General features: G+C 38.1%; 1 long non-coding RNA gene across 1 annotated transcript; it reads right to left on the bottom strand.

Annotated features, from left to right (window-relative positions):
- Positions 1–7,032: 7,032 nt before the first annotated feature.
- On the bottom strand, positions 7,033–9,502 carry LOC137473486 (uncharacterized). The gene is made up of 2 exons (XR_010998845.1): positions 9,383–9,502; positions 7,033–7,278 (listed from the first exon to the last, which is right to left on the bottom strand). It is a non-coding gene; the product is annotated as an uncharacterized lncRNA (long non-coding RNA).
- Positions 9,503–25,186: the final 15,684 nt, after the last annotated feature.

Genomic DNA, 25,186 nt, shown 5'->3' with positions numbered 1-25,186 from the left:
AGCCACAGATGTCACTGCAGGAGGGCTGAGCCACCATGGGATGGGACTGCTGCCACCACCCTGACCCACAGGCTGCCAGGGTCTGTTCTGACTCTGGCAGTGTTGTTTTGTAATACTGAATTTTTATTTTATTTTATTTTTATTTTCTTCTCTAATAAAGAGCTGTTATTCCTATTCCCAAATCTTTGCCTGAGAGCCCCTTAATTTCTTTCAAATTTATAATGATTCAAAGGGAGGGGGTTTGCATTCTCTATTTCAAGGGCAGTTCCTGCCTTGCTTAGCAGACACCTGTCTTTTCAAACCAAGACAATACCATACATATTTACCATGAACTAATTGCCACAAACATGTATGTGGTTGGGAGTGGAGCTCAACAAGAAATTAAGACAGTCCACGCTGGTGCTTGATCTAGGAAATACCCATCCCAACTGGTGATTTTGGATTTAAAGGCATGCTCTAATAATTCTGTGTGAAGCCAAAGGCATACAAACTGCAGTGACATCGAGATATAAAAATGACATCACAGCAGCATTTATCACCAGATGTCTAACAGGAGGGGAAGGTCCCCTTCATCCAGCTAAAAAAAGGAAGCACTATGTCTGTCTGCATAATAAATAGTCTGAGTGTAAATGTGACACATCTTCTCAACTAAGGGAGGGTGGCCTCAAAGGCTGTTATTGATGCCATTCCGCAGATCATTATCTCACACTCGGGCCCCTTCCAGTGTGAACTGTTCTTTGCATATGTACAATTCAGAAAAAATATCCTTGAAACTATAATAATTTCAGAACTCAGAAATATATTCAGTGATCTCATTCCAAAGTTTTCCTTGGAATTCGGGTTTATTGCATCATACCATGGACAATTAAACATAGGATGATTGGCTTGTCCCTTCATCTGGTCTTGTAATCTGACTGGAAATATTTTCTTACAAATTGCATAGGGAAGATGGTTACTCTTACAAACGTTATGTCCTTTTTGTTTTCATACATGAATAGGTGTTCTCTGAGTTTCATTGCTTAGGCAACAGATTTCCTCCTTTCTATCTCTAATCTGTAATCAACAGCTTGCATACATCAAATGCAGAGGCTTTCAATTTGTATTCACTTCAGTGAAAAGTAAATGCAAAGTGCTTCTAGAGCAGAATATTACACTTTGCCTAAAAGTAAATAATTACCCGGAGAATCAAACCTTTGAATTGTTATCTTTAAAACTTGCATGGCTAGGTCAAATATCAGAAAATAATTTTTAAAAAAATCAAGAAACAACACACCCAAAAGTTTACCTCCACCTCCAGAAGAAGCAAAGTTCAGCTAGTGGTCACGAGTCCATGAAGTGATTTTATCTCTGGCTGCTACTGGATTCAGCTGTGGTTGAGAATGTGAGATAAGAGGAGAGGCAGCAACTTCATATGGCTGTCTGTTGAATCCCAGACATAATTCCAATGCAACCCTACCTGGATTGCTGGTAGACTACGCTCTGGCTGTGATTTCAGGCTTTGAGACAGACCCATGAGCTGACTGATCTGGGAAAGGGACTCACTCAGCTGAAACTGCATTAAAAAAAAAAAAAAAAAAAAAAAAAAAAAGGAAAAAGGAAAAAGAATCCTAATAAGCATTGTGAACCTTCATTACGTAACACTAAACAAAGATTTCATACAAATTATTAGGGGCAGGAGTAGTATAAACCATAATCTTTCATTCAGAGAAGTGCTGCTTGCTTTCCACAGTTCCCTCATTAGCCCTACCCACTGCTCAAAATGCCTAAAATTTGACTCCTGGTGATTGCAGCTCTTCCTGCTTTCCAGGCTGTGTGTTGCAGGTATGGAAGCAGGAACATGACTGTCCCTATCCTCTCCATCCAAAAAGTCCTGATAATTCCTCATTCTTCAGGCACCAACCACACAGCCACATATTGAATTGTATTTATGAATTTCATGGAGGCTCTCATTTTGCAACTGCAGGGTGGAGGTGGATGGAAGAAGATGGAGATAGACTGGAAGTAGATCCAGTTCCAACCTGGAAAACAAGCTAGTGCAGGCTCTCCTGTATTTCATGACACGTTGCACATTTTATCCCAGGGTTCAAATGGGGAGAGGAGGATATAGATATTAACTTGGCTGGCCAGTACAGGGCTTCATATTCTGCTAGTTTGAGACTACTGTTGTTTGAAAAAAATTATTTCATGCTATCATCTACAGATCCTCTACCTGCCATTGATCAACTTTACTTTTTATGACACAAATCACTCTGTAACCTGCCAAGAGCACTTCTTGTAGTCTGTCAAAAGCATTTTTTACTACAATTTTGATGTACTTCCAGCTTTGCAATATTGTTTCCTTCACTCTTTCTATTATATATTATTTTTATAGGTTACTTTTTTTTTTGAAAAACTTTTGTGCTTGTAAACCTATGAAATGCTGGCCTTATCAAATCTGTGGAGAAAAATAGTTCTATATGTTGTCTCCTTTCAAAGAAGTCACGTTAGATATATATATATAAAGCAGTGATTTTCAGCACGCACAAAAAAAGTGAAACCTGTCGTCTTCTCTTGACAGCAGGAATTTAGAAAGCAGAATACAGCAGCGAAGTTCTGCCTGAGTGTAACAAACATGTAGATCTGACCTTTGTCTTTTAAAATGAAAAGGTAGCATTGCACTGTCAGCAAGAGGCAACTTATGATTTTTATGCGTGTGTAGTTAGATGGGAAGAACTTTCAAAGGGAAAAACAGGATCTGGCAAATTCCTAGGCTGCTGTTACTTTTGAAAGCAAGCATTAAATTATTAAAATATAATGCACTGTTGCTTATAGATTAATACATATTTTCTCAAAAAAAAAAAAAAGAATATTCCCCTTAGTCTACCCTATAAATAAGACTTCAGAAACATGGAGAGATTGTAATCTCCAGGAGCAACTGATAACTTGGAAAACTCTTCCCTTGTGATTGCAGCAATCAACAAGGGCCATGCTGCACTTACAGGGTTGAGAAAAGTATCTTTTGGTGCTATGGCCAGTCTGTTATTTAATGTGACATCTGCTTTTTTTCCCAGCAGTTAATTTTCTATAAATGGGAGATAAATCAAGGTAAAAAGTACATTTGACAAATGTAATAGTTCTGGGGGGAAGAAGATCAGCTTTACAACATCAAGGCCGTGTGTTTCCATACAAATAAGGATTTAGAAATGTACATGTGGCAATGCCTAAAGAAATATAGTTGTAATTTGTTATTTCAGTCAGCCAGTGCTCAGTTACCTGCCAGAGACAAAAAGGGAAGAGCAAAACTAACTCCAGTATTTCTTGAATCCCTATAACCCCTTTGTTTTCCTGACATGAAGCAGTATGAAGATTGCCTTCATCTCTACTCCTAAAGATTTCTTGGGATCTTTCTGATAATCAATCACCATGAACGAGATGCAAATTCATTTAGGTTGACAGATGAGTATTTTGGGTAATAACCTTAATTTGCGCTGGGCAATAACCAAACGTGCTGAATCTGGGCCTTATTACTAAATCCCAGAAATGACCAGCTCTAGTGATTCTAGTCATTGTTCATATTGCAAGGCACAGTAAAAAGTTACTGAACTTCAGGCCAGGTGAAGGTTGAAACACTTTAATATTTTAGGACTGTAAGAGTAATTACTTGGAATTGCTTTGCCACACCCAAGAACTACCAAATTTGTCATGCCAGTGGTTTTCTACCAGCAATCCACTCATGAAAATCTCCTTTCTTGATGTGTCATACTGCCCTCTGCCTACAGTTTTTTATAGTGTCATGTTACATCTCTTGCAGCAATCACAACAAACAGTACAGACTCAGATAAGAGATGAATTCTTTCATTCTCCTCGTATCTAAGACAACATCTGCTGGTGAAATGTTATTCTGTGCTTATGGCTCGGAGCCATCCATATGCAAAGGCTAAATTGCTCAAAGAGAAAACGTCCTTGCAAAGTTCAAAGGTCTTTTATGATTTTGCTTTGCCAGCACTGATAGTTTTAAATGGGTTATTAAGTCCTGACAAGCTCATCTGGATGACAGCTCATACACATTTATGTTTGCTGACGATTTCTGAAAGGAACATGAGAGAATAACTTTGTTTCATTACCATATAACCTCTTTAAGAGAGAGCTCTCAGTGACTTTATAGCAGTAGCTGTGATTAATTACAGCTATTGAGAAGATCAATCTGACAGTTAAAATAACATTTTTTTTTTCATCCTTTAATATTTCCCTGTGAAGAATTCATCCCAGATATCAGAGCAATGCCATGCAATGCCATGTATGTGTATTCTACTCTCCCCTGAGCAAATAGATTTGAAGGTCTACCTCACAACAGTTTGATGACTTTTATTGCCTTAATCTTTAAGAAAACCCACAGCAATATGAAAGGTCATGTTTCAGTTTTCCTTGAAATTAACATATTTATCCTAGGTAGATTTAGAATTAAATCTGGCAAATTGTGGCTGTTTTTTGGTTTTGTTGGTTTTTTTGTTTGTTTGTTTGTTTTTTGTTTAAGTATTACTCATTCCTTTGAGCACAAATGAGAAAAGGGCATAACCAAAGAGAAGTAAACATTAATTTAAGAAGGATAATTAGATAAATTCAGCTGCAGGATGAAAACACTGAGCCTTCTGAGGAAACTTTGCAAAATGTGAGCACCCACAGGTCTGCAGATCTGCTATTCCTGGAATTCCCTGGCATTGAAGTAGCTTGAGCTGCATCTAAAATGTCAGTTCATCATGAAGAATTTCTATCTTTGCACTGTGAAAAAGCCATATAACTATTTTACAAAGAGGAAAATGTCAGAAAAGAAAACAATTCTGTGTCAAATTCTTCTGGAATAGAAAAATGTCGATGTATTCCATGGGGAATGTCCTTGTTTGGTTCATTCAGTTAGGCAGCAAGTCTTTGCTGTCCTCTACATTTTCCTCCTGGCTCGTTTCTGCACCTTTTCACTCAGCATGTTTATGAAGACTCTCAATGCATCCAGATTTTGTCCAGTGCTTTGGACGAGAATTTTAAACACACAGCTGACACCTCCATGTCACCAAAGGGGACGAGAGGCTCCCAGTGTCCTCTTGGGACAAAGAAAAGGGATGCCCTTTTCCACATTTTCCTACTCCAGCGTAGCTCAGAGCGAGGGAAAATTTGGCACAGTGTCAGTGCCCTGGCTAAATGGGTATGAATTTTGTACATCTGCAGCCCATTGAGCCTCCTCTGGTGTGAAAGTCTCCCTGGAAAGTAAAGGATTTGCTAGACCTGAAAGTTGCCTTCTGCAAAGCTCAGAGGTGTTAGATTTCCAGGTTAAACACACTGTAATTGCAGATCATTTGGCATCAATCTGAGCAGCAGGCAGAGTGTGACACATTCAGGTGACAGACAGCTGGCAGGAAATGGATTTAGAAAGGAATTCCACAGCCCCAAATTGTGGAGGATTTGTCATTTTCTCATCTGGCATTTCAAAGTTCTGAAGTCTGGCAGAGTCTTCGTTTGGGGTTTAGGTGAAAAGCATGAAGTTCCTCTAATAAGTAACATTAAAAATAAATATATTTCCTTTTTGCTTCCCTCTTTTCCCAAGTAGAGTATAAATATGGGGTTTTTTTTTCACTTAATCCTTTAAAATCTTAATATGTAAGCACACAGACAGCCACTGCTTTGGTCTCAAAAGCAGATTTTTAAATGAGTGGTGTTCTAAAGAGAATCTTTAGCCAAAGTGAAACAATTCCTTTTTTCCAGATGGAAAATACATTACATCCTTGCTCCTGCTAGATCTTCAGGCTGTGGGACATGGTTCAGGAAAGCTCTGGAAAGCTCTGAGAGTTGGGCTAAGCTTTAATGAGGCTTTAAGTGAGTCTTAAGTTATTTGTGAATGGAGTTCAAAAGACTACAGTCAAAGCAAGATTTTCTGTTTCAGGATTTGTCTTTTCCTGCTATTTCTTGTTATTTGATCCTTTTATGCCCAAAGTGTCCTACATACTTTGGCTCGTATGTGCTAAATCTTTTAATTCAGAGTTCAAGGATTTAATGGAAATTTAAATGGAATTTAGCCAGACTCTTCAGCAATTTGAAGGATTAAGTCTTTTTCATATAGCCTACTTCTCTATATTAGAGCACTACCACTTATTTCCTTTTTTTTTTTTTTTTTTTAATACTAATGTTCTGGAAGGATGTTGTGAAAAATTGAATGTTTGGTAGCCAAATTTCTGTTCCAAATGATGCCTGCAACTAAAAATTTTTGTCTAATAATTTACAAAAAGCAGAATTTTGGATTTCAATGCTTTTTATTCTTCTGAATTTCCCAAACCACTTGCCTGTGTTTTGACATCAAACAGTTCAAGCTTTGCTTCCTCCTGAGAGCTACTACCTCAAATGCTTTTAGAGCCATCAAACCAGAAGCTTGTTTTCCAGCTAATCATTCTCCCACATCACAGCCCTAGAACCCTTAGCCAACATTGATACATTCCTTATTTGCCAAAAAACGTACCAAAAACCTCAAGAAGATTTAACAGGACATTGATGATGACAAAAATATAAAAAATATTGATAAGGAGTTGGCAAATCCATGCTTTCATTTATACAGATAAGCATGAAGAATTGTATTTACGGCACAACTGTGAGGGACAGGAGAACCACGTGGCCAAGTAACTTAATGTCCATGTGAGGCACAAATCCTTGTACAACTCTTCTCCTCACTTGCTTTGATAAGATATCTGTGCCCATTGGCTGCCCAGTGCAGGGTGCTGCATAAAGCAGAGCTTAATACAGATTTTTTTGCCCAAGGAATTCAAGACAGAGACTCCACATCTTCAGTTTGCAGTAGGGCCAGAGCAATTGCTGTGAGAGCAGCGTGCCATCATCAGCATGAGGGTTTTTGGCTGAAGACCAGTGAGAATTCTGGTTATTATGGATTTGATCTCAGTTGAGTCAAAATGATAGACCAAGACATTCAAAGACCTGTGTGAGTACTCAATATCTTTGCAGACCTGGATACTTAGTGGACACTCATAAATGAACAAGTGACTGGAAATTACCAGCTTCAAGCTTCCTTGACATTTTTAACATTTCCCCTCACACGTAAATCCATTAACATTGCTCTTTTTGTGGCTTCTCTACAGCTCAGCAGTGAGAACAGGGACACACCTATCTTTGGAGAAGTGTTCTGGGAGAACAGCTCTTTTAACACAGGAGTCCACAGGCAAAAGTATTCTCACACTGGAAGAGCAGTCAAGGAAACCTGTTACCAGTGACATTGATAATCCAAATAACCTGTGGATGGAAGTTCTGGAAAAAAAAAAAAAAATAAAATGAGTAGTTGGGAGAAAATAAAAGTGGATTTAAAGTACTTTAATAAAAGTTTCTAAGGGTAAATTGTAGTGATAAGGTACTGATTTTTTCTTTTTTTTTTTTTTGCTATTAGAAAAAACAGCACTATGATTCTTTTTAATAGGTTTTAGAAACATCTGTATGATGACAAACAAAAAGGTACTTAATCTTAAATGACACAGTCTTTTCCATTTAGAATGCAGTTTGCAAAATGAATACTAATCTCTTAGAGAATAATATGCCACCTTTACCTTATTTATTACAGACATATTGTCATTATCAGCTATGCTGAATCAAGGTGACATCATATGGGACACAATGATTGCTCACTGTGTGAAGTAATCAAAGTATATTCCTTTGGATTATTATAAACTGAAGTAAACTCAGAGAAAAGCTCTCTCTCCTCCCTTCTTCTCCTTTTCACTTTCATTAGGTCATGAAGGCTGATGACCACCACGTGAGATGGTAGCTGAACATGACACATTTCTTCCTAGCGTTTATTATTTTTATTCCTAAAAGACATTTGGACCACAGGACCAAATAAAAGCTTTTAGGTAATTCTGGTTTGTTCATGGAAAATATCCATAAGATGTGGCATCCAGCTATTAAAAGAGATCAGGACACTTTATCTTCTGAGGTCTGAAAAGATTTTTCACTCAACCCAAGACATTTGCAGCAGCAGTTTTAAGTTATTGATTCCTCACTGCTGCCTAGTGCCTCCTCCAGTGGTGTGCAGTTCCCTCCCCTCTCTCCATTTTCTTTCCTCAAGCAATAATGTCTAAAGTTGAAAACAAGCCCAAGCCAGCAATATCTTTCTCTGCATCAAACCCTTTTGCTTTTCAAGACTAATATAATTACTTTCTGTCCACTCAGTAGCACCAGGATCTTCATTAAAATATCATTATTAGTTAAAATGCTATTCTAAGTGATGTAAGACATTTATTGTTTAAATTGGTCCTATATTCCGTAGTCTGTGCTCTGGACAGGCCATAAAAATTTATTTTGATCCCTGAACCCCATTTTTATGGATTCACGGACACAGATGTGCTAATGAAATGAATACATAAACTGGCCTTTGGTTTTCAGGGGGTGATTGGTTTACAGGCAGATTATTTGTTTGTTCAGTGACCCTCAATTGTGTAAGTTAAAGAAAAACTTACAGAAGTTATAAAAAGTTATAGAAATACTTATAAGGAGTTATTGAGATTTTTGCAACACTGTCCTTACTCCCCTTTTATTGTACTATCTTCTAAAATATCTGATATATCAACACTTCTGAAAGCATCTCCCTCTCAGAAAGAAAAGAACATGGTGTTTGAAAGTAGTTCTAAAGAACAGGGAGAGAGAATAAATGGCAACAAGACCTTTCATATATAAGTACATTTTTTCAATATATGTGTCTATGTGTATATATATTTCTCATGCCCTTTTTTGCTTTGTGCAAGGTACTCTTATTGGTTTATAAACATATATATGTCAGTACGTATATATGAATGCATTTAGAAAGAGCAGAAGGCCTGCACTGTGCTGCATGTGTCTTTGCTATTACAAAGTGACTGGTACATTATATTTATTAAAAATCAATATGGCTTTTACAGATACATCCCCAAGCCATTGCTGTCTTAATGTTCTGCCTCTAAAGAACAAGACTCTCCCATTCAGCCAAAATACAATTTTCTAGCTTGAACTCTTGGATTCAATTTGTTTTTAAAGAGAAGTCATCCATATCAGTAATAGATATGATGGCAGGTTCTTTAAAATGAGAGAAAAAAAGTCTGTTCTGCAGATTTAAGATAAAAAGATTAGAGAAGTGCAGTTCTGCACAGTGCATACAAGCTTATTCTTCTTGTTTAATTTCTAAATAGGTGTATGTGTGATGGTTTAATATAGCATAACTAACTGAAGTGCTCAGAACTGATATAATCCTGAACCTTGCACAGATTACATCATCATTTATAAGAAATAGGTGGATGGATATCTTGCAAGGACCTCCACTTTCCCTTTGGCAGCTTGTTTGATCAAATGTTAGTTCTGCATAAAGGGAACAATGCTGTTTTGAGACCTTGGAGAGCTGTTCAGTGGGTCCAGTTCAGAACTCATTTTTGGATGAGAGTATGACACCTGTATTCTTCTATCAGGGGGTGTTCAGGTTGGACATCAGGAAGAATTTCTTCATGGAAAGTGTTGCTAAGCATTGGACTGGGCTGCCCAATGAGGTGGTGGAGTCACCAACCCCTTGAGGTGTTTCAGAAATGACTGGACGTGGCATTCAGTGCCACTGTTTAGCTGACAGGATGGTGTTTGGTCAAAACTTGAACTTGGTGATCTCAGAGTTCTTTCCCAACCAAAGTGATTCTGTGATAAGGCATTGGTCCATTTTATACAATTCTATAAAATGGCCAGTAGTAGACACCTGAAGACAAGTGTAAGAATAAAGTAATTGTCCAGATATATTTTTGCCAAACACTCCAGTTTCCAGCAGTCTATGTTGCAAAGACATCCTCTGATAGATTTTTCTTCCATTAATTTATCTTTTTTTTTTCCAATTTTATTCATGCACTCAGCATCCAAATACTTTGGGGCAAAGAGTTTCTCAGCTTACATGTATTTAGACATCTGTATAATAAATTAAGATGCCATTAAGCTAAACCTGTCAGGTTTTGAATGCCATTTGCATTATCAGCTTTAAGCTCAGGCAGGTAAATTCTTAGGGTTCAGTTATAAAGGAACCTTCTTAAAGTAGGAATTGCAGTCTCTTAAAATGTGCAAATTTGGTAGGTGGAATATCTCCTGTTAATTCTGGGAACAGCAATTCCACATGCAATTGGGTTAGTAGTTCACTTGTCCCAGTTTACCCATCAGCTTCAGTTTGTTATTCATAGGAAAAAGTTTCCCAGCACAGCAGGAGTCTGCCTGGCAAATGGGGCTCTTCCAGGCTGTCACAAGTTGAGTAATAAAAAGCTGACTGAGGAATTGGTCCCCAGCCCCTGTGCTAAAACCCCCAGTATGCCCTTTGTCAGATTGGAAATTGGATTGCAGGCCTTGGAAGTAAAGAAGTAGTTGGAAGAAGATAAATTTTATTTCCAATTCTCCAAGCTTTCCCTACTGCTCTATACCAACACAGCACTCTAACTTCTAAATTTCTGGTGGATCTCTGTCTATCAGGTCACAGAGTCACCTAAGTAGTCTAGAAAGGCAGGAATGTTACAGAACTCGTGCAAAATTGTTGTATGTTGACATAAATGAACTCAAACAAGAGACACACTGAAGGAAAACAGCTGAGAAAAGATCGCACCAGCCTACACAACCCTTTGCAAATACATATACAAACCCACTAGGAGTAATTTTATTTGTACTGCCATTATTAAAATGAGGAAAATACTGTCTAGGGACTTTCCAGTGCCAAAATACTGTGACTTGCTTAGTTCTGTGTCCAGTTTTTTTCCCTGACTGGAAGTTTTCATTGTCATGAAACAGAAATACAAAGGCAACAAAAATACATTAACCCTGTGAACCAATAAAGAAATACACCTTTGGGTCCATGAGTAGCTGACAAAGAAGAACACCAACAAAAACTGTCCTCCAACCTACAGACTGCTAATAAAATGTACAGCAAAAGAAACTTTTATGCCAGAGGGTTCTTTCCAGTAGTCTAAGCATTTACAGTAAATTCCCTACATGCTGTTCAGTTAAGTTCAAATCATCTGAATTATTGAATATGACAGAGAAAACCATCCTCATATTGAAAAGAGCTGCACACTCCTAGGGGCTGTTGAATTCAGGGAACAAAAGTAGTGCCAGGACCTTCTGGTGCCATCCCACTGATGTCAACAAGCTTCCATCAGCATATCTAACAGCAGAATTTAACTCCTCATTTTTATGCAAAAGAAGCATTTATGGTAGGATTAAGAAGCCAGACCTCGGCATGCTGAATTTAAATATGCCAGTCCCCTAAGAACTGATAGTAGATAAAAGAATAATATGTGTATATAAATTAAAACTCACGTTTGAACCTTAAAATGGTTTCTATCTATTTTAAAAACCCCATATTATGTCATCTAAAAAAATAGTTGCATTTAAGTAAAAATTTAGCAAATGTCTTAAGGCAAAAACAGAATTAAAATAAAAAAGATACGTCTGGATGTAAGTATCACACAAATGGAAAATACACTGAATATTCACAGAGTTCAGTGTATTATGAAACCTTCACTGTACTGTTTCATGTGTAGCTTTATGTGAATGACACCATATTCAGCCACAGACAATGAGAGTCAGCTGAGATCAGAGACCAAGAACAGCAGCCACTGAAGAGATGTTTACAGAATACACTAGCAGATGTTTCAGCCAGACCACCTCAGAGAGTTTTCAGCCTTGACACAAAAGGCAGACGGGACCACCCAGGAGATCTGGCTCAGACCAGCTTTACAGTCACCTCTGCTGATTGTGATCCCGAATCCATTGTGCTAAACTCAAACACACCTGGGGACACTCTTCCCTGACATTGTCAGGATCTTCCCTGGGGTTTAGTCAATCTTCTTAAACTGAAAGTTTTCAGGAATAATTCCCGTTGGCGTTTGGCATGTCGGAAATTCCAGGGTTCACCCTGAGTAGCCTGGTTGAGTGCAGCCACCCTATTTTGAAGGGGAGAGCAGTTGGCTGCAGAGGCAGTGAACATTTTTAAAAATTGGTTCCTGATGCCAAGGAACGCTTCTGATGAAGTCTAATTGTTTAAATGCTTTCATGAGTGCCTAGTTTCCATTTAATCTATCCCTACATTAAGAACCTGTGAGACAGCAATAAAATGCAAGGCTGAAGGACCATCACAGTTCCTGTTTGGGATCTCATCTGGAGATTGATCTTTGCAACCCTTAAACAAGCATGATGCATCTCCACATTGCGTACAAAGTGCACAGTTTGGTAACATCAAGGACTGTGCAACCAGCAGATATAAAGGTGGCTTATTTTTTTTTTTTTTTTGTGCAAAAGTATTTAAATGGGGCTCCTAAGACTGAAATTCATAAATTTAGCATTATGGTAATACTGACCTACCAATCACCTCTGTAGAGAACAGAGAAGAGCTGGTCAGGTCAAGCAGTTTTTAACATTTTTGTCATCAGAGATTCACGAAAAGTCAGAGGGGTTTTTAACCCCAAGAAAAGTGTTTATATTGACATGCTTACCCTTGCCTTTCCCTAAGGAAGGTGCCTAGAACTGTGTTCCTGATGTAGATATTTACTGGAATGTGTGCACTGAGCTTTCTGGCCCAAAGTTAATAAAGGTGAGGTGCAACCTGGAACTGATTTCCAGGCCATAAATATAACTAATACTTTTGGCTAATTTCTAGGCTTGTTTTTTAATGTTTATTCTTTATTATAATACTGCTTAATATGCATACAATTTTTGCATGCATAAGCCTCATTGAGATATAAAATCAAGATATTGGTCATTTGCCATTATTAACAATTCTATGCCAATCTCAAAGAATAATTTCTGCTCACATAGCACAGAAGCTGCTAAGCCCCACTACAAAAGCAGAAGGTGTTGGAATGATTTTATATTTGAAGTGACATATTTACATCAATTTTGAATGAATGTGGACATTGAATTGAAGACAGGTATATTGAGATATCTTTTAGAGCCATAGATATCCAGAACTATTCCTGATAAAATAAATAAATTAAAAACCTTAAATGTTTTCAATAAAATATATGCAGGAAAATGTATAATGAGGAAGAGGAAATGCCATAAATTTTCCCAAGGATGTACAATATCATTAAACTTTACTTTAAAAAATAATAAATATTTAAGCAGATGTTAAGACTTCAATGATTTCTTATTAAACGTTAAAGTTTTGATGCTATTAGACTGAAAATAGATTACTGACTTTTACTTAAGTATAAGAACACTTTCTTTTGTGGTCGATTCAATTGTACCAGAGATTTAAAATATGTTTTGTAAATTACAACAAGTATTTGTTAACGATGTATAAAAAAACCCAAAGTACTCAAAAGCTGGACGTATACTAGGTGGAAACAATCATGACTACTATCTTATAATGAAAGATCTGAAAATATCCTGGATCTAAGGATTTCTTTAAACAAGACAATATTTTCTTCAACATTTCATTGGTAATTCTATTTTTAATCACAATGTCAGTGCAAGTTCTGTGTCAATTTTTCAAAAATTTGATATATAGGGTGATGAATTCTTTTGGAAAAGAAGCAATTAGTATCAAGTAGCTTGCATCCCATAGTGTGATGCATCAATTTAAGGCAGACATGGTTTCTGAACACATCCTGCAACTGAGAAATATTTCTCTCTCCCATATGTACTTTTTAGATATGTTTGAAATGCTAAATAATCTATTTCCAGAAAATATCAGAAAATGTTTCCAACATATTTCCAAAATTTATTGCAAAAATGAAAAAGAGAGTAATATTATCTAGGGTATTATTTAGGAAATTTGGGAGTTGATCCTTTTTTATGCTTTTCACTCTTTATGTGTTGTACATGACTGAAAAATCTATTGCTATGTAAAATTTAAAAAATCTATGGTGTCACATTATATTTAGTTTTAATCACTAAAGAACACTATTATTCTGTTAGGTTTGGTGTGAAGGTTTTGATCATCCCAAAATGCATCTTCTTGACTCTGGGCGTGTTCTTTCTCTGTAATGCCTCACCCTCTGCTTGCTTTTTATTCTCAGATTGGCTTCACCAGCCATTTTTCAAATCTGGGAGTATATTCTGGAAATCTGGTAAGCAATCTGCCTGAAGGAGGGACACCACCAACAACATAAATTTTGGTTTTGACAAAGAATCGTGGACCCATGGAATAATTTATGATGGAGAGGACCTCAAGAGCTGCCTAATCCAGCACTCTGCTCAAAGTCAGCTCAGCTTTGAGGTCAGTTCTTAAGTCCTCTTTTAGTCAGGATTGAGGGTGGAGGTTGCAAAAGCTCCTTGGACAACCTGGACCTCTGCATGACTGTTCACACAACCAAAAAACTTTTCCTTGTATCTAGTCTACATCTCTGATTTCAGTGTATGCTGTTGTCTCTCATGCACCCAGCAGACACTGCTGATGGGTCTGACATGTATCTTCTCACTGATTCAACCTGTATCAGGTCCCTCTACATATTTCCCTTCTTCAGACTTAACAATTCCAGTTTCTTCAGTTTAACCTCATGGATGACATGCTTCAGCCCCTCCCCCTCCCCCCATAATATAATTAAAATATTTTTGAAATGAACACTTCAGAGAGATCTCTTCAGAATACATGCTCACTGTGATATTTTTTTTAAATAGAAAGATGCATTGTTCTACCCACAGGTGATGTTACTGTGAATAATTCAGAGATAGTAACCATCTCTTCTTGTAGATGTTTGACTGCATCTCATCTGTGCACCCTAAGATCAAGCCTTACTCTACATCCCGCTAGGATTTTCTGGGAGACTCCTTATCTGAGACTGCAAATTCAGTGCACAGAGAGTAAATTTACAAGTATTGCTTTTATGGGTAAAAGTGTTCTTGTGTTCACAGCAATTACAGTAATTACCCTCACTTTACCCTCTTTTAGATTAAATAACCCTCACTTACAGTCCATGACCTGTTCTAAACTGACTTGTCCTTCTCTCATCACACTGAGAATGTGTCCACCTCCCCCCTGAAGGGGACCATGCTCATGCTAAAGGTTTCCTTTACTGAGCTGAGCATTCTGCCACACCCATGGAAAATTTTGTTTGGGGAAGCTCTGATTGCTCATCTGCCCACTCTGGTGTGCTGGTAAAATATTGCCAGCAAATATTGCTCTCTATGTGTCCCTTGAAAACACAAAAAGTGTGTGGAAAAATTCACCCACTGATCCAATGAATTGAATCTTTCATCCTTTGAGAAAATATAATTGAATTGGCTGTTATGGTGGTTGTTTTCAATTATTGCCTCAGAATTTATTGGCTTGTCTTCCTGCTAGAGACCTTGAGAGTTAGGCAGGGAATTCTATCAGTGACTGCCTTTAAGAAAACTATTGTGGTAGCTAATCTTGGTTAATTTTAATATTTAATGTAGTTGTAGTTAAAAGTGCACCTTGGCCCATTGCCATTGCTGAGCAGCAGCTGAAGCAGCAGGATGCTCCACACAACCTGAAATGATGGTAGGTAACTATGTTCATGCTATTGACTCTTATCCCCGATCAATAAAGTCCATTAGGTGTAAAAAGTTGTTTGTCCCATCCCAAGGTGATCTCTCAAGATGTCACTTTCTTATTTGTAATGGTGATAGGGCATTACCACCACACGGTGGGGTAGAGAGGAAAAAAAATAGACAAAGGTTATTGGCAGGGCACTTTCAGGGGATTTGTGACAAGTATACACCACACAGAGCTGGACTTTGCACAAATATTTTGGTATATCCATGGGAATCCATTTAGAAAGCCCTGCTGGATGAATGTTGGTAGTGATGGAATTACAGGAGCTCAGCACAGGGCAGCACCTGAATGCAGTTTGAGGATGGCAAGACAGTTTTGTAACCTCAGCTGCACACTCCACTCTGTAATATTTTGGGTGTTTAAGCCAACTAATTTAATGCTAGCCTGAGCATCTTGCAAACCCCAGTCTGTCTAAGCACAGGACAGACAGACTTTTCACAGAAACCACCCTTTCCATCTTGCTTTTGCTGCTGATGGCAAGACTGGAGGAGAAATCCAGCCTGTGCACCCAGAGCAGGCTGTGACCTTCACTGAGAAGAGACGTTGTGAGGGAAGCAGGGTGTGAAATTGGAGCTACCTGCTGTAATTCTGCAAAATTAAAATGAGATGAGCAGCCAGTGCTCCCAGCCAGCTTCTTGCAGATCAAAGCTGGGCTGCTCTGCTCCAGCAGCTGACAGGCACATGGTACTGGAACAGACTCCCCAGCTGACATCCCCTTGCAAAGCTGCTGCCCTTGATATAAAGGGATCAGAGGGTCATACTCTTCTCCCTGCTGAAATTTTATCACACAGGCAGATGCTCTAGCAAAACTTTTGATGGGATTTACTTCATCTAACATCCATCTCCTGCCAAATGTCCACTCTGGTGTGCCACTTGAGTTGGCATGTGTTGAAGTCAGGACTGCTTTTTTCTTTCCTTTTCTCTTTTTTCTTTTTTTTTTTCTTTTTTCTTTTTTCTTTTTTCTTTTTTCTTTTTTCTTTTTTCTTTTTTCTTTTTTCTTTTTTCTTTTTTCTTTTTTCTTTTTTCTTTTTTCTTTTTTCTTTTTTCGTTTTTTATTTTTTCTTTTTTCCTTCCCATTTTTATATTCTCTTTTTTAATTCCTTTTTTTATTATTTTTTTAAGTGCACCATACTGCGCTCATTTGATTATTTCATAAGCTTTCTTTTAAACACATTTTTAACCTCTCTGGCTCTCTGGAATTCTCCCAGCCTACCCCTCAGTAGCATCCTGACCCCCAGAGCTGGTGTGACGTGCAGTGATGTGAAAGCAACTAAAAAGAGCGCTGCCTTGTTCTTGTCGGATGACTGCTGTGGACTCTGCCTACACCACATGCACAGAGTACTGTATCCCCACCTAAATTCTAGAAGGACTAAAAAGGGTAAGTGAAGCGTCCTGGTTAAGGGGAAGTTTGGGAGAGAACAGCCCCTCCCCTTAACCAGTCCAGGAAAAAATACCTCCTTGGAGAAAAGTGAAAAAAACTGTTTATTAAACAAGAAAATTTAAACAATATTATACAATAAAACCTCTTGCTGCTCCAGAAGAGAGACATACTCATAGAAGTCCCCTCCCTGGGCTGCAGCTCGGCTCACTCAGTCTCTTCTCAGTCCCTCCGGCGCTGGAAATGCCGGAGACATAAGTCTCACTCTGTTTTATCCAAATGCACCATTTTCAGCTATATCTCCATAGCCAAAAATGTTACTTCAATATATCATTTATATATCATTTTATCATCGATGCAATAAAGCATCGCCTATCACTAAAATGAAAATGGTGGCAAAATTGACACGAGGTATTTTTTATTTTTCTGAGAAGCAAGAAATTGTCATTTCTGGTTTGTTTCTGGTGCAAACTCATTCCAAATCAGTGATAAAATAATAATTAGTAGTCTACATATAGTTAGAAATTAGTATTTGTATAGTTATTATTTGATTACTACAACAATCCAGGGGAGGCTTCCTTGGGGAAAAGTGTGTGATCCTACAGCTGATGGGGCTTCCCACAGCTCATCTAACCTAGGAATGCATATTAGGCAAGGGGAATGATTTTAAGCTGCCAGAGGACAGGGCTACATTGGATATAAGGAAGAAATTCTTTACTGTGAGGGTGGTGAGGCCCTGGCACAGGGTGCCCAGAGAAGCGTGGCTGCCCCTGGATCCCTGGAAATGTCCAAGGCCAGGCTGGACAGGGCTTGGAGCAACTTGGTATAGTGGAAAGTGTCCCTGCCCAGGGCAAGGGGTGGAATTGGGTGATCTTCAAGGTTTCTTCTTACCCAAACCTTCTATTATTCACAAAAGAGTAGTCATTTAACTTGGTTCATTCCAGCTACCGATATGAGCAATGAAGTTATCCACCCCATGGCTGACAATCAACAAGGGGTTTTGTTACAGTTGGTTTACTTCCTCCTGAGAAAGCCTGAAAATTCCTCATCTTTGCAGGGTTTTTGAATCTTGCTGAAGTCTTGCCTACAGTCCTAGATCCCTGTCCTTCCTTTTACCTCCCCTGCAGAGATACCTCTGATCGATGAGGTAGCCAGGGAGGATGCCCAAAACACAGAACTTTGGCCACAACCAGGGCTCTGCTTCAGCAGCAACGGTTACATGAGGAAAGTGTTACTAAAGATTAAAAAAAATTATTAATATCTAGTTTCTTCCTCACCTGTAGGGACAAACCAGGCATCATAGAAGAATGCTGCAGCCAGCCAGATATGAAAAGTATATGGTGAGAGCAGCTCCCATCACTTATCTTCTGAGCACTGATGCTTTCCAAGCAATTACAGCTCACATCCTTCCTCAGTCAGGCATGTGCCCTAACCACTAGACAGAGTCATGATTCTTTTTGCTCCTTCCCTGTAGCCTGATGAATCTTTAATTCTTTCATTAAAGCTGGAGCAGCTTCAGCAAGAAGACTTGTCACGGCCTCCCATTTTGGTGACTAAATTTATTTCCATTAATCTGTTGCTAGCAGCTTTTTACTGCTTGTGGCTCGCTCGCTCGCTTGGAGAAGTTTCTGCTGACATGATTGTTTTGGCTGTTCATTTGCCAGTCTGTCCTTGGGTACTGGCATCTGATATGTTGACCAGTTTCATCAAGCTTGAAAGAAGGATAGAAGTTTTGCAGATAATTGAGTACTGAAAAGCATTATAAAGATGGGCAGGTGGCTAAAGAGGGAAAGATTTATCAGTTTGGCAAAAAGGAGGCAGAGCTCAAGTGTCAGCCTTTCCACTTAACAATGGGATTGTTTCAACCAGGCTGCAGCTGTGCCTTTGCTTCCCGTTGTGCAATGATATGACACTCGTTGGTGAGAAGAGCAACACTGTGAATTTCAAATTCCAGCAGTTCAGGCTCTGCTCCTTCTGATAAAAGTAACTATTTCCTTTCAAAATTTAATGTCCAGGAAATTAAATTAGATAATATTGTTGGTTCTTGTTTGTGTGCTACTTCCGTCCTGTTCTCACAACGTTTATATAAAGTCATGACAATTTAACTTTTTAAGATTACTGATAACAATGGTGATTAAGTAAATGTTATAATCACTATGGCCTGTTAATGGAAAAGAAAAATACCAGTTGGATTCTCAGCTCTTGGTTTACCAGTACATTCCTACTTCTTGGAAAAAAACCCTAAAAATTATTAAAAAGGACATGGGGAACTTGTAAAATTATGCATTTATTGTAGGAAATACCCTAAGCAATATTTAGAAAAGAAAATTCAAGGTTCACATTTGATACCTGGAGTTGAATTAAGAGAAAGAGAGAAAGGAAGCATGCAGGTAGGAAAGCAAATATTGCTTAAAAAAAAAACTTTTCAAATACCTGATCTTGGGAGGAAATGTTGATAATCTCCAAATTTTGGTCATGTTTTCCCAAATATCTTGAAATGCGCAATGATTTACTTTGTTCTGTATCTCCCCTAAGCATCTGGGATTTGACATCTCATTTTCTTCCATACCAATGACCAACACATTAGGGTCTTCATTTCAATAAATTTAATTTTCACTTACTCCTTCAGATATGCTATATGGTGAAAAGGTTACCCAGTTTAATTTATCAAGTGCCAGAACTGTCTTGCTTTTCTGATTCTTAAATTATCCTAAATACATCTGTACCCTGCAACAAAATAAATTAATTTACACAGGAACCAAATTTGGAATGGGAGGACCAGTCAGTCAATTCAAATGTGAATTTATTTATTTATAACTTGTTGGTTCAGTTGCTTGGGAAGGGAGATGAAGGCTGGTGTGGCTCTCTTCTCTGGCTCTCAGTGATGCTGTGCTGTCTGTTAAAGCACTGATTTAACAAGTAAGTACTAAAACTGATCGACTTTTAGATGTGAAAAACTCAGTTGATCACAAAAGCAAACCACACTGTTGTTTGAAATCAAAATTCACTCTTAGTGAAAGGAAAAAGGCTGGTTGAGATCCTCAGTGTCTGAAACAAAGGATAAGTACAGCTGAGGAACACCAGAATTCTCGTTTAGGAGTACAATCCTACAGTTGTTCTTTGCATTCATTGATTTTTATAAAATATAAGATCCATACTTACTCTAACCCTGTCATTTAGTGATGTGACAATCAACCTTGTCTTTAATTTGGAAGCAAAATAAAAAAAACTACTATGAATATTTCATCCAGTAGGAATTTTCCTTTTGAAATGGGAGGGAAGTGGCTGTTGTTGACATTTCTCATGAACTTCATCTCTTACATTTCCATAGTAATGGTCATCACAGTGAGCCATCGATCTCCATATTACCTCAACCCAGAAAACTGAACAAAACCAAAATATTTTAAGAGCTCAGGAAGTAATCTTGAAGAGAACTTGTTTAAACCAATATATCCTAGAACTGTCAGCAGCTAAAGGAAAATGTAATTTCTAGATAAAAGAGAAGCTTTACTGTTTTTTACAATTCAGGACAGTTTCTGACCCCTTCTCATGCTGGTGTGACTATTCAGCACAATAGGTACCTTTACTTTCTTCCTTAGAGGAATATATAACTCAGTATGAGAATATTTTCCTAATATTCCAAACTCTGGCAGATATCAAATGAAAGAAGGCAATACACTACATGAACAAAAGAACAGGTAGCTACTTCTTGAGAAGAGTAAAACTGAGTCCACACAATTAAATCGAATATACAGATATCAAAAAAAAAGAAGTAGGTACTTCTTAAACTGCCAATTCTGTGTAAGTAAGAAAACAAAAGACGAATAGGTTTATTCTGTTAGCTCACTGATAGTGGACGGCATTTTCTTTTTTTAAAATCTTTTTAGAATTTATTTTTAATTTTGGAACACTGCTTCAAATTTCATTATATGCCAAATTAATTCTTACCTCTTCAATTAGATTTTCACTGAATTTTCTATGACTTCCACCAGCTGTGAACAACATCTAACTAGAATGTAACATTGTCTCTTTTTCACCCATTCCAAGGAGGTTATTTAAGTGTAGTTAGGAACTTTAAAGAAGGGGCAGGAGCATGAATGCCCTGCTGGAAAGGAAATCCATCCATCTATACCAGAAGAAAATACACAGAAATAAAACCTTGAGCAACCTGGTCTAGTGAAAGGTGTCCTTTCCCCATGATAGGAGGGTTGGAATTAGAAGATTTTTAAGGTCCTTTCCAACACAAACTATTCTATTGTTATATGATTCTATGATTATTTGGAAAGAAATAAATTATTGTCCTTTCCTGAGCAATTTTTTTTCAAAAATCCTTGGACCCCAGAGCTGATAATGGCAGAGTTTGGATAATGAGAAAGAAAACAGGAAACTATGAAAAGCAAAATCAAAGCTAGACCGGTTCTATTTTTTATGTGGTTGAAGAGAGTCTAGTTCTTTGTGGGTATGAAATAACTAACTGTCCTAGGTTGCAAATGCAAGATGCAGCTGGAGGTGTGTATTCTATTTGCCATCTGTTAGAGGTGGGGCAGTTATCTTCTGTTCATTGGGCAGTTTTTTCTTTATCTCTCCCACAACCAGTCTTCCCTCTAGGAGAACTCTTCTGTTCGTGGGCCATTAATTATTAATTATCTTCTGTTCATGGGCCAGTGAGTGTCCCTGCATGGCTGAGAAAATTCCATCATCCCATGGGGAGATGCCCCACCCAGGGGAGGAGCCAAGCATTCCTACCTGGATACAATCTGACCTTGGGAACACCACAGCAGCCTTTGCCCACTGCATTCCCAGAGGAGCAGCTTTCTTCTCCACTGCATTCCCAGAGGAAGCCCAGGCCCATCCCCACCAGCCCTGGAGCTTCAGAGGAAAGCTCCACCCTTGTCTAGGATCCCTGCTCCAGCAGAGCCACAGCTGGCACTGCAGGAGGGCTGAGCCACCATGGGATGGGACTGCTGCCACCACCCTGACCCACAGTCTGCCAGGGCCTGTTCTGACTCTGGCAGTGTTGTTTTGTATTACTGCATTGTTTATTTTTCCTAATAAAGAACTGTTATTCCCACTCCCACATCTTGGTATGAGAGACCCTTAATTTCAAAATTATAATAATTTGGAGTGAAGGGGTTTGCATTTTCCATTTCAGGGGAGGCTCCTGCCTTCCTTAGCAGACACCTGTCTTTTTCAACCTAGACACTAATTAAATGCATAATGTATTTAATTTGCTCTGTTTTGTAATAGAAGGAAAGCAGAAGGTTCTAAGCAGGAAGGCTCTGAACCTTCTCTGGCAGCCCTGAGGGCAACTGCTGGAGAAGTAACACCTCCTGCTGTGCCTTCTGGCTTTGATGTGGACACTTCACATCAGCTGCTGCTCCTGCCACCTAATGATAACGGTATCATTATTAGCTTATCTCTTTGGGGGAGGAAGACACTTGCACAGGTTTCTTATTCAGAGCCAGTGGTTAGAGACGTAGCACCAGAATGTGGAGCAGCAAGGGGAGAACATGACAGGTGGAGGACGGATGCTGAGACATGGAATGAGAAGGTAATTACAATTTCATAGAGCAAATGGATGACAACAGTAGGAGAAGAAGCAAAAGTAAATTTGTCAGGAAATCCTGGGCTATAGGAAGAAAAAAATGTGAGTTTTTTTGCCTGCACAACCAATTAAACCATGTCATAGGGGTCAACCTGTAGGAAATCTAACCCTTAGGGGCAAAGACCACATCTTCAATTAAGTGTCTAAATATTAAGAAAAGATACAAAGATACATCAGAGAAAAGTAACACTCAAAAATATTAGTAAAGCCATGGAAATACAGGTCTGATTTTTTTATTAGAATAATACCCTAAATTCCCAATTGGGTTTGTTGCTAAAATACATTTAAGAGAACAGAACTAAAAGTCATGTGTTTAATTAAGTCACAGTGGAAAAGAGTTTTAAAAGATTTTGTAGACAAAAGTTATTTCTCATGTCCTAGAGGTCTTGTCTAATACATCAGTAGCCAAAATCCCAACCAACCACAAATTGTCCCAAACAAACAAACAAACAAAAAAAAAAATCTCTTGTGGTTTTTAAAGTACAGCTGGAATTTAAAAAACCCAACTACTTACTTGAGGGTGTAAAAAAAAAAAAAGGCATAAGGAATAAGAGGGATAGAATTACAACTCTTTCAAGATTAGAGAAAAAAAGCCCCATTTTCACAGTTGTCACTAAAGAAATCTGTGCAAGACTTGTGTTGTTTGAAATACTCATAAGCGATCCAAAAAAGGGAACAAGTAGAGAAGTGACAAAATTTGCAGATGACAGAAAATTATTCAGGACATTTTAAACTGAAAGACATGCAAGAAATTGCAGCAGGTTTTCCTGATGCTGGGTGATAAAGAGCTTCAGTTGCTGATGGAAGATAGTTCTTGTTAAATGCAGAGGAGTAAACACAGGACAGAAATTCTCATTGTACATAAACTGCTAAATTAACTTTTGCCAGTCCTAAAAGGATCAGAGTAACTGTTTCTGGTCTCTTCAGAAATCCTGCTGGGTAAAAAAGAGCTTTCATGAAGGCAAATAGGGCGCTGCTGTTAAAAATAGTAGAGAATAAAACACAAAAAACATTAAGGGAAAAAAAATTGAGAGAATTACTTAACTTTGTGCCTGTTTAGAAATTATTTTCTTGACTTGGAAAAGGAAATGGGATCAAAAAAATATATAAGAGAAAAGTAAAGAAAAATTTTCTCTATAAAGTATTTTGAGCAAATTTAAGCAAGTATTATGAGGCTTTTCAGATGAGAAAAGTGATGGAGAGGATGACAGAGACCAACAAAATCATGACCTGCATGGAGAAAGAGAATGAGGAGCAGGTCAGGAGAAAATTCTTGCAATATTCACTTTTGAGAGCAGAACAAAATCAAGTAAGCTTCTCTGAAACTGATAGAAAAATTTTTTTTTTCCACTCAGTATATGATTACACAATGGAATTCAATGGGGTTTTCAGAAGGTCAGAAACTGAACTGGTTCAAAATCAGACATATTTGTAGGAGTTCTTGTGGCAACTGCTATAAATCCATCCTGCAGCTGAGGTGGCAGAGGATGAGAGAAGGTGGGAAGGCTGGAGGGACACAGCACTCTGAGCACTGGTGTTTTGAGCAGGTGTTTTATCCAACACCTTTGGACCACAAACATTATAGCAGGTTTCAGCTCTTTCACCACTTGTTTATTTAGACAGAAGTGTCACAGAATTCTTTAAATGAAATGCCCCATGTCTTTAAATTAATTGCTTTCATTATTTGTTTGTTTGCTTATTTAAGGTGTGTGAAAACAGTCTTTAAGTGTCAAAGAGACTTTCTTCTGCTTCTGCTGTGGTGTCAATGGCCCAGAACAGAAAGTAAACCAGTTTGGGGTAAGTTATTTTCTTTCTATTTCAATAGCTTGATTAGATATGTTGAACTCTAAAAAGCTGCCTTGGCAAAAAAATGTATTCTGGTTTCACTATCTGCTGCTATCTATTTTATCTATCAAAATGTATACTTATTTCATGAACCCCTGAAAAGCTTTTGAAATGATAGTGATGAGTACTGCAGCTTTCCCTGGCCTGCCCTTTCTGACTGCTTGGGTAGTCATTAATCCTGTATTTCATGAAATAGTAATTCCTGTATTTTGCAAGCAGACTGGAGGTAAATTGACAAATTAAATTCTCCATGTATTTTGCAACAGAAAAATGCAATGCCTAGTGAATCCTTGCAATGCCTTAAATCCCTCATAAGTACTTGTAAACTGTGATTTAATACCCTCTTCAGTGCCTTTCACTAGTCTAAATGTGTTCAGCTCTTGAATCCCTTCCTAGTAAGAGTCCTTCTGTTTGGAGGAAGCTGGGAAATTGTTTAGATAAGCAAACGAGTGCTCACAATGTTGTCTCAGTGAACTTTCTATTAGTTTTTGGAAAGATTCCAGATTCCAATTTAAAGTAAAGTGCACCAGACTGAGCTCAGAGGGGTAGAGAAGGGAATTAAAAAACTGATTCAGCTGCAATAACAAATATAAGTTTGACCCAGGATTTAGCTTTGGCAAGGTGCTCCAAGTACTTTCCTAAAGCAGTCTAAGGAGGAATGGTTTATTTGAACGAGTTCAAATGATGAAATATCTTAACACTGGGGTTAGTTATCATGTTTACCAGGCACAGAGAAACACTGATTTAGTAGATGTGGCACATGTTTTGCATGTAATACACTCTAATCACACATTTTAGTGCTTCCTATACTGCAGTGAATTTTGCATACAAC

Source organism: Anomalospiza imberbis, chromosome 4, assembly GCF_031753505.1.
Source record: "Anomalospiza imberbis isolate Cuckoo-Finch-1a 21T00152 chromosome 4, ASM3175350v1, whole genome shotgun sequence".
Taxonomy (NCBI): domain Eukaryota; kingdom Metazoa; phylum Chordata; class Aves; order Passeriformes; family Viduidae; genus Anomalospiza; species Anomalospiza imberbis.
Note: the sequence above shows the minus strand (reverse complement) of the source record. Positions and strands in the feature narration are given on the sequence as shown.